This window comes from Nannospalax galili, unplaced genomic scaffold (genome assembly GCF_000622305.1).
Source record: "Nannospalax galili isolate Female #2095 unplaced genomic scaffold, S.galili_v1.0 scaffold727, whole genome shotgun sequence".
Classification (NCBI taxonomy): domain Eukaryota; kingdom Metazoa; phylum Chordata; class Mammalia; order Rodentia; family Spalacidae; genus Nannospalax; species Nannospalax galili.
The window spans coordinates 291939-298884 of record NW_008356713.1 but is presented as its reverse complement, the minus strand read 5'-3'; positions in this window follow the sequence as shown (position 1 = coordinate 298884).

The following is a 6946-nucleotide window of genomic DNA, read 5'->3' as shown; positions in this document are numbered from 1 at the left end:
TACTTAACTAGTGGATACAACATTTCAGACTTGGGCACTTGACCTTGTGGCTGAGTAATATTAATAGTGACCAGGCATCAGAAATAGTCCGAATTATACCTTTCACCACCAGTGAAACATCCCCCACTGTGGGCAATTGTACATCATTCTAAGATGGATGTTTTCCTGTTATAAACCCAAGCATGAACTTTTTTTCAGTAATTGGGTCTAACTATTTGCTTCTGGATTGCAATCTGCAGCAATTGCAAAAGTATAGATGGATTTGGGTTCACAAATGCTGCTGTTACCGAAAACTCTTTGGGAGGAATCCAACATATGAAAGTTGGATTATAATCATTAACCTTATGAGTTCAGGCATAGCTTTTCCAATGCATGTTTGGTACCTTCTACACTTTTAAACAGTCACCTACATTATTTATCCCGATGAGTTTCCATTTCAGTACATGCAGAAGTCAACGTTATGTCATGAAAAATTTGGAGATGATGGCCAGCTTCAACAGAGTTTTAACTTTTCCTTGGATTCAGCATGTGTAGGGATAGTAAAAAGAATTATTCATTTGTGATTAAGGATGAAAAGGCCTCTAGCATGGATCAACTCTTTCCTTTAAAGAGCACGTTGCTTAGCACAGTCTTGACAGGAGGCACTGATCTACTGTTTGCTAATGCACCATATTCTGCTGAATCTCAGTGTCTTCATCCTGGAATGCGACATGGACTGCCAGTCTGACTACTTTGAATCAGTTGAGGTAGGGTCTGGCAATCTCAGAAACTTCCAGAATCACCAAGACACTTTCAATTTTGCTTCAGTCACTGGCATTCAAGTCACGGCATAGATGAGATGGGTTCCTCATCTGGTGGCCACAGTCTTTTAAATCACCAAGGCTGTGTATGAAAGGCCCAGGGATGGATGTGTAATTTCCATGCCATCATGTGTGCATTTACCACAGTTATACAAGATTACACTACAGTCCATCCTCAACCTGAATTCCTCAAAGGTGAAATAAAGTGTAATTCCCAATCACGGATTCAACTTTCATGTAGTTTTTTCCAGAGACAAGCTCCCAGTGGAATGTGATGCGGGGTTATATGGATACCTTAGGACTGGCGTGAACACAGCACAACCTTAGGGCCAGTGTGATCACATTACAACCTTAGGGCCAGTGTGATCACATCATAACCATAGGATCAGCCTGATCACCTCACAACCATAGGACTGGCATGATCACATCGCAAACTTAGAACTGGCATATTCACATCACAACCTTAGGACCAACGTGATCACAACCCAAGTCGTCTACAATTTTCCATCCACGAACTCCTTAGTCACTCTTTATCATTTCCCCTCCAAATTATATGTATATCTTCACTACTCATATCAGCAAAAGCCTGTCCTGCATTAGCATCATCCTAATGTGAAGTTATAGTTCTTTCATTGATTCACATTGACTTTTTACCTTTAATATTGAAAATAGCTGTGACTATGGCTCATTTACATAGAGAAATGAATGAGTATTGAATTAGCAATATTATCACACCCCCAAAATTCCAACTCCTCCCCTGTCCCCCGACTTTCTTCCAAATTTTTGTCCTTTATGTTGATTTTTATTGTAAAATATACATATACATTTATAAACACATACACACATATGTATATATATATATATATATATTTTAATGCACATTACCGTGCATCCATTCTCCCGTGTACCTGTGCTTCAGGCTGCCCACTTGGGATTAGATAGCTTCCCAGTGAGTTGGCCCCTGGAGACAACTGCCTCTCCCTACCTCAGCATCCATTGGATGCTTGGAGGTTGTGATGGCTAATCCTGGGTGTCAAATTGATTGGATCTGAGATTAACTGAAATGAAAGAGATCTTCTTGATTGGATCATCTAAAGCCAGATGACACACCCTAAATTTGGGCGTTACCTTCTGATGGCAGCTGGCATAAAAGACCAAGGCAGTGGAGAACGTGGGGCTTTTTGCGGCTTGCCTTCTCTCTCGCTGGTGAGTTCGTCTTGCTGCTGTAGACTGAAGACTAGCTGATATTTTGGAATTTGTCAGACCTCCAGCACCGTATTGGGACTACTGAGACGTCCAGCCTTGTGGATTGAGCAACTACAGATTCTCAGCCTCTCCAGTGTGGTGCAGCCATTGTTGGACTACTCGGACTCTATCCTGTGAGCTAAGCTGATAAATCTCTATACATATTCATTCTACTGGTTCTGTTTCTTTGGAGAACCCTAACTAATACAGAGGTCTTCATCCTGAGGAGGGAGCCTGTGAAGTTTCTCCATCCATTGACATATCACCTGGTTTTATCAGGTAGACCACCGTACTGTGGAGATTTTACAGGTGTGGCTTCCCTGTCATGTCTTTAACGCATTAACTAACAGCAGGTTCTCACCCATCTGGCTCTTAGAGACTTTCCTCAGCCTCTTCCACGATGTCCCCTCAACTTAGGTGCAGAGGTTGGATTATAGATGCATCACTTAGTGTCGTGCACCTCACAGTCACATAACCTCTGCATTTGACCAGCTGTGGAACTGTACAGTAGTCTGCATCTACTGTAATGAGAAGGTGCTTTGGTGGGTGGGGAGAGGTACATGTGTCTTTAACTATAAGGACAGGTATGTGGAAGAGAGTAAGAAACTACATTGGTCTAGGAGTATCAGAGTACAGGGTTCTCTTGGGCCTATGACCTCTCCAGCCACGAGTGTCTGGCTTTGTTTGCTGTGCCATGCATGGATTAAGTTCTTAAGTCCAATTAGATAACTGGGGACAATCCCCAGGATAAAAGCGCCACTATGGGACCTATAGAGGTAAACTTCTGGGATGGTCATTGCCGTGCATAGGTTTTAACGTGGGTAGGACCATTGGTCATTTTCTCCATGCAGCTGGCGAAGTGCTTTCTGATACTATCAGAGCTTTGCAGGGGATTCTGCAAGGTCAGTTCCAGCTCAGTTTCTTCAAGTCTTAAGCCCAAATGATTTTGTGTCTTCAGCAACAGGACCTGACCTTCAAGTTCTCAGAAGGTTGTAAAAATCGTCTATGTTATTTTGGGAGTCTCTTGGAGCACTCTGCCCAACAACTCAAAGGGATGCTTCCTTGCCTGGCAAGGATTTTTCATACATAATCTTCATCTTAATGATGATGCATTATATATTCTACATGAGTTTTCAGTGAGATTATGAGATAACACACATTCCTCTGGTTTTCACAGAAATTTGGGATTATTTAACTCTCCTCTCATTCCGTGTGAGGAACAGCCCTCCTATTCCCTCTGTAGTTTACGTATCACCCATTTTCCGATTTCTCTTAGTAACAACTTGTCCACTATAGTGCTCTCTCACATTCTTTACCCCCTCTCTCTTCATGTTTACAAACGTCCTGGCTCTCAGGGATACTTCAGAATGTACATTCTCATCTGAGGATGTGGAGCTAGGACCACAAATGAGACAGACATCCTTTCGTTTCTCTGAGTAAGGCTTGCCTTACTCAGTGTAACAGTGTCTAGTTCCATACAGTCACCGGCAAATACCATTACTTCATCTTTCCTTAATTCTGAGTAGAACTCCACTGTGTTAATTTATCACATTTTATTATGCATTCATCACTTGAGGGGCATTTATTTGTTTCTATTCTCAAGATGTTACAAAAAGAGCATCAACAGAGCCAAACGAGAGTTCACCATAGTGGGATATTGAGCCCCTTGGGTGCATGCCAAGGAATGTTATAACCAGATCATATGGTAGATTTAGTTTTTATATATATATTTTATTCATTATTATTATTATTTTATGTGTATGAGTATATTGCCTGCATGTAGGTAAGTGCATCCATGTCATGCAATACCCGCAGAGGACAGAAGAGGCTGTCGGATCACCTGGAACTGGAGTTACTGACAATTGTCAGCTTCAATGTGTGTGCTGGGATTCGAACCTGGGTCTTCTGCAAGAATAACCAGTGTTCTCAGCCACTGAGACCACTCTTCAGTCCTATTTTTAGTTTTTAAAGGCTTCTCCACAGCACTTTTAATATTGGTTGCACCAGTTTACAATAACACCAGCAGTGAATGAGGACTTAACTTTCCCTACGTCCCGGCCAGCATTTCCTGTCAGTTTCTTAAATCCTCAACATTCTAACTGGAGTAAGACGAAATTTTAAATTAGTTTTAATTTGTATTTCCTTAAAGACTAAGGGTGTGACCCCTTTCTAATGTATATCTGAGCCATTCGTTTCTTCTTTACAGAACTTTCTTCAAATCAATTGACATTTTTAATCTTTTGTTTTCTTATTTGTGTCGGATTTTTTCTGTAGATTTTGTAAATTAATCCTTTATCAGATGGGTAGTGGGAAATGCTCTCTTCCGCTCCGTGGTCTTCCTCCCTGCTTGATTGCTCCCACTGATCAACAGAATCTTTTTAGTATGAACAGGTTCCCTTTGCCAATTGTTGGCCTTAATTCTAGAGCAATTGATGCCCCAATGAGAAATCGTTTTCCTGAAGCTCTATCTTGTAGGACAGTGGCCATATTTTCAGTCAAAGATCATCAGTGGTTCAGATTCCCCAGTGAGCTCTTTTAACCACTTGAAGCTGATTTGGGGACAGTGTAATAGATGTGGATATAATATCCTTATTCTGCTCTAGGAGATCCAATTTTCTAGTGACATGTGCTGAAGCTGCTCTCTTCCCCCAGTGTGTGTCTTTGTCAATATCAGGTGACTGTAATTCATGCCTGGATCTTCTCTTTTACTCCATTACTCTATGTGTCTGTATTTGTAGAAATGCTATGTTCTTTTTGTTATTATTTCTCTGTAAATAGTATGAAATCTGGTACAGTAATCTCTCAAACATTCACTTTGCTCAGGATTGATTTGGCTAACTGGGGTCTTTCATTCTTCCATAGGAATTTTAGAGTGATGTTTTCTATTTATGTAAAGAACGTTGTTAGGGATCTTGAGTGGGATTGCAATGAATTTGTACATTGCTTTTGATAGGATGGTCATTTTCACAATATGAATTTTACCAGTGCATAAGCCCAGGAGATGTTTTCATCTCCTAGTATCTTTCTGAATCTCACTTTTTAAAGATTTAACTCATTCATTGGAGAGATCTTTAACGTCTTTAGTTAGGTTTATTTCTACCCATGTACTTTTGAGGCTATTGTGAAGAACACAGATTCCAACATCGCTTCCTCTGAATGCTTGTTATGGGGAAAAAAAGTTGGAGAAATTTGTAGATTTATTTTGCATCATGCCACATGTTGAGAGTGCTGATCATTTCCAGAAGTTTTCTGGTGGCATATTTGGTTTCTCTTATGTTTGATATTATATCAGCTGCAAAATGGGATAACTTGACTTCTTTTCCAATTTGTAACATTTTAATTTATTTTGCTTGTCTTAAAGTTTCAAGCTCTATATTGATCAAGGATATGGGAGAGTGGACACCCTTCTGTGAATCCTGATGGTAATGGGAATGCTTCAAGGTTTTTCCCTTTGGAATGATCTTGAAGATGGGTTTGAGGTATATAGTGTTAATTATGTTGAGGTGTATTCTCTCCAATCCAACTCCCTCTAGGTCATTTATCATAAATGCATTTTGGATTTTGTCGAATGTGTTTTATGTATCTAGTGAGATGATCATGTAATATTTTGTCTTTAAGTTTATTTGTATGATTTATTAAATTTACTGATTTAACAGTATTGAACCAACCCTGCATTCCAGGAAGAAAACTAACTTGATCATGCCAGATATTATAAAACATGCAATGCAAGTATTTTGTTGATAACGTTGGCACCTCTGTTCATTAGGGATATGGACCTATATATTTTAATTGCTGTAGTAGTGCTTTACCTGGTTTTGGTATTAGAGTAACTCAGGCATCATAAGAGTGGTTTGGGAGATTTCCTCTATTTTGATCTTTTTGAATAATTTAAACAGTATTGGTTTTAGATCTTCTTTGAAGCACTGGTGGAATTCTGTTGTAATCCATCTAAACTCAGACTTTTTACACAGCTGATTGGTATTAGAGTAACTCAGGCATCATAAGAGTGGTTTGGGAGATTTCCTCTATTTTGATCTTTTTGAATAATTTAAACAGTATTGGTTTTAGATCTTCTTTGAAACACTGGTAGAATTCTGTTGTAATCCATCTGAAATCAGAATTTTTACTCAACTGAATTTGTATTACTGCCTTGATTTGTTTTTGTTATTGTTGATATGTGTTGTTTAAGTCGTTGATCTCTTCTTGTGTTAACGTTGGGGGCATGTGTACATTATGCTAATGAGAATGAAGGCAAGACAAGATGCAAGAGTGGAAGCAGTCAGACACAGAAACAGAGCCATGCTGAAGACAGAAAAGAAGCTTCATCCTTTGATTGTCAGATTATCAATGTTTCCTCTTAAAAATTTAGGTTTTTATCAGCTATGCAGCAAATAGAATCCAAACCTAACCTCCAAAAAGAGACAAGAGGCTCCCATAGTCCACATATCGGGGAAAAGCCCTGCTACCTCCAGGGTATGCTTGTTTATTGCTTCACACACAATGTATCTGCAGAAGGGAACATGGGCAATCTGAGGCCAAATCTGCTGACCCACACAAGATAGGACTTGTTATTCCGCCTCTGGAAAGATTTAGATGTGATCTGGTCTCTGTCCCAGAGACTCTGCTAGTGATAGGGTGGCCACAGGCATGGGAGGAAGGCGAAAGGTAGACTTGGTCCTCTCCTCCAATTTAGCCATATGGTAAAGATAAGAAACAAGACCATTATAGGCATTTTGTCTATAAATACCTGAAAAAGGAATTCTAGTGCAGTAAGGTAAACTGGCAATGCACCAGCCTTCTAGGGAGGCGGTGAGTATAACCCACTAATGATCCAGTGCTCCTTAGAGTTGATCCACAATTTCAGTTGTTTTCTAGTATTCAGTTCTCTCCAGATGAAATAA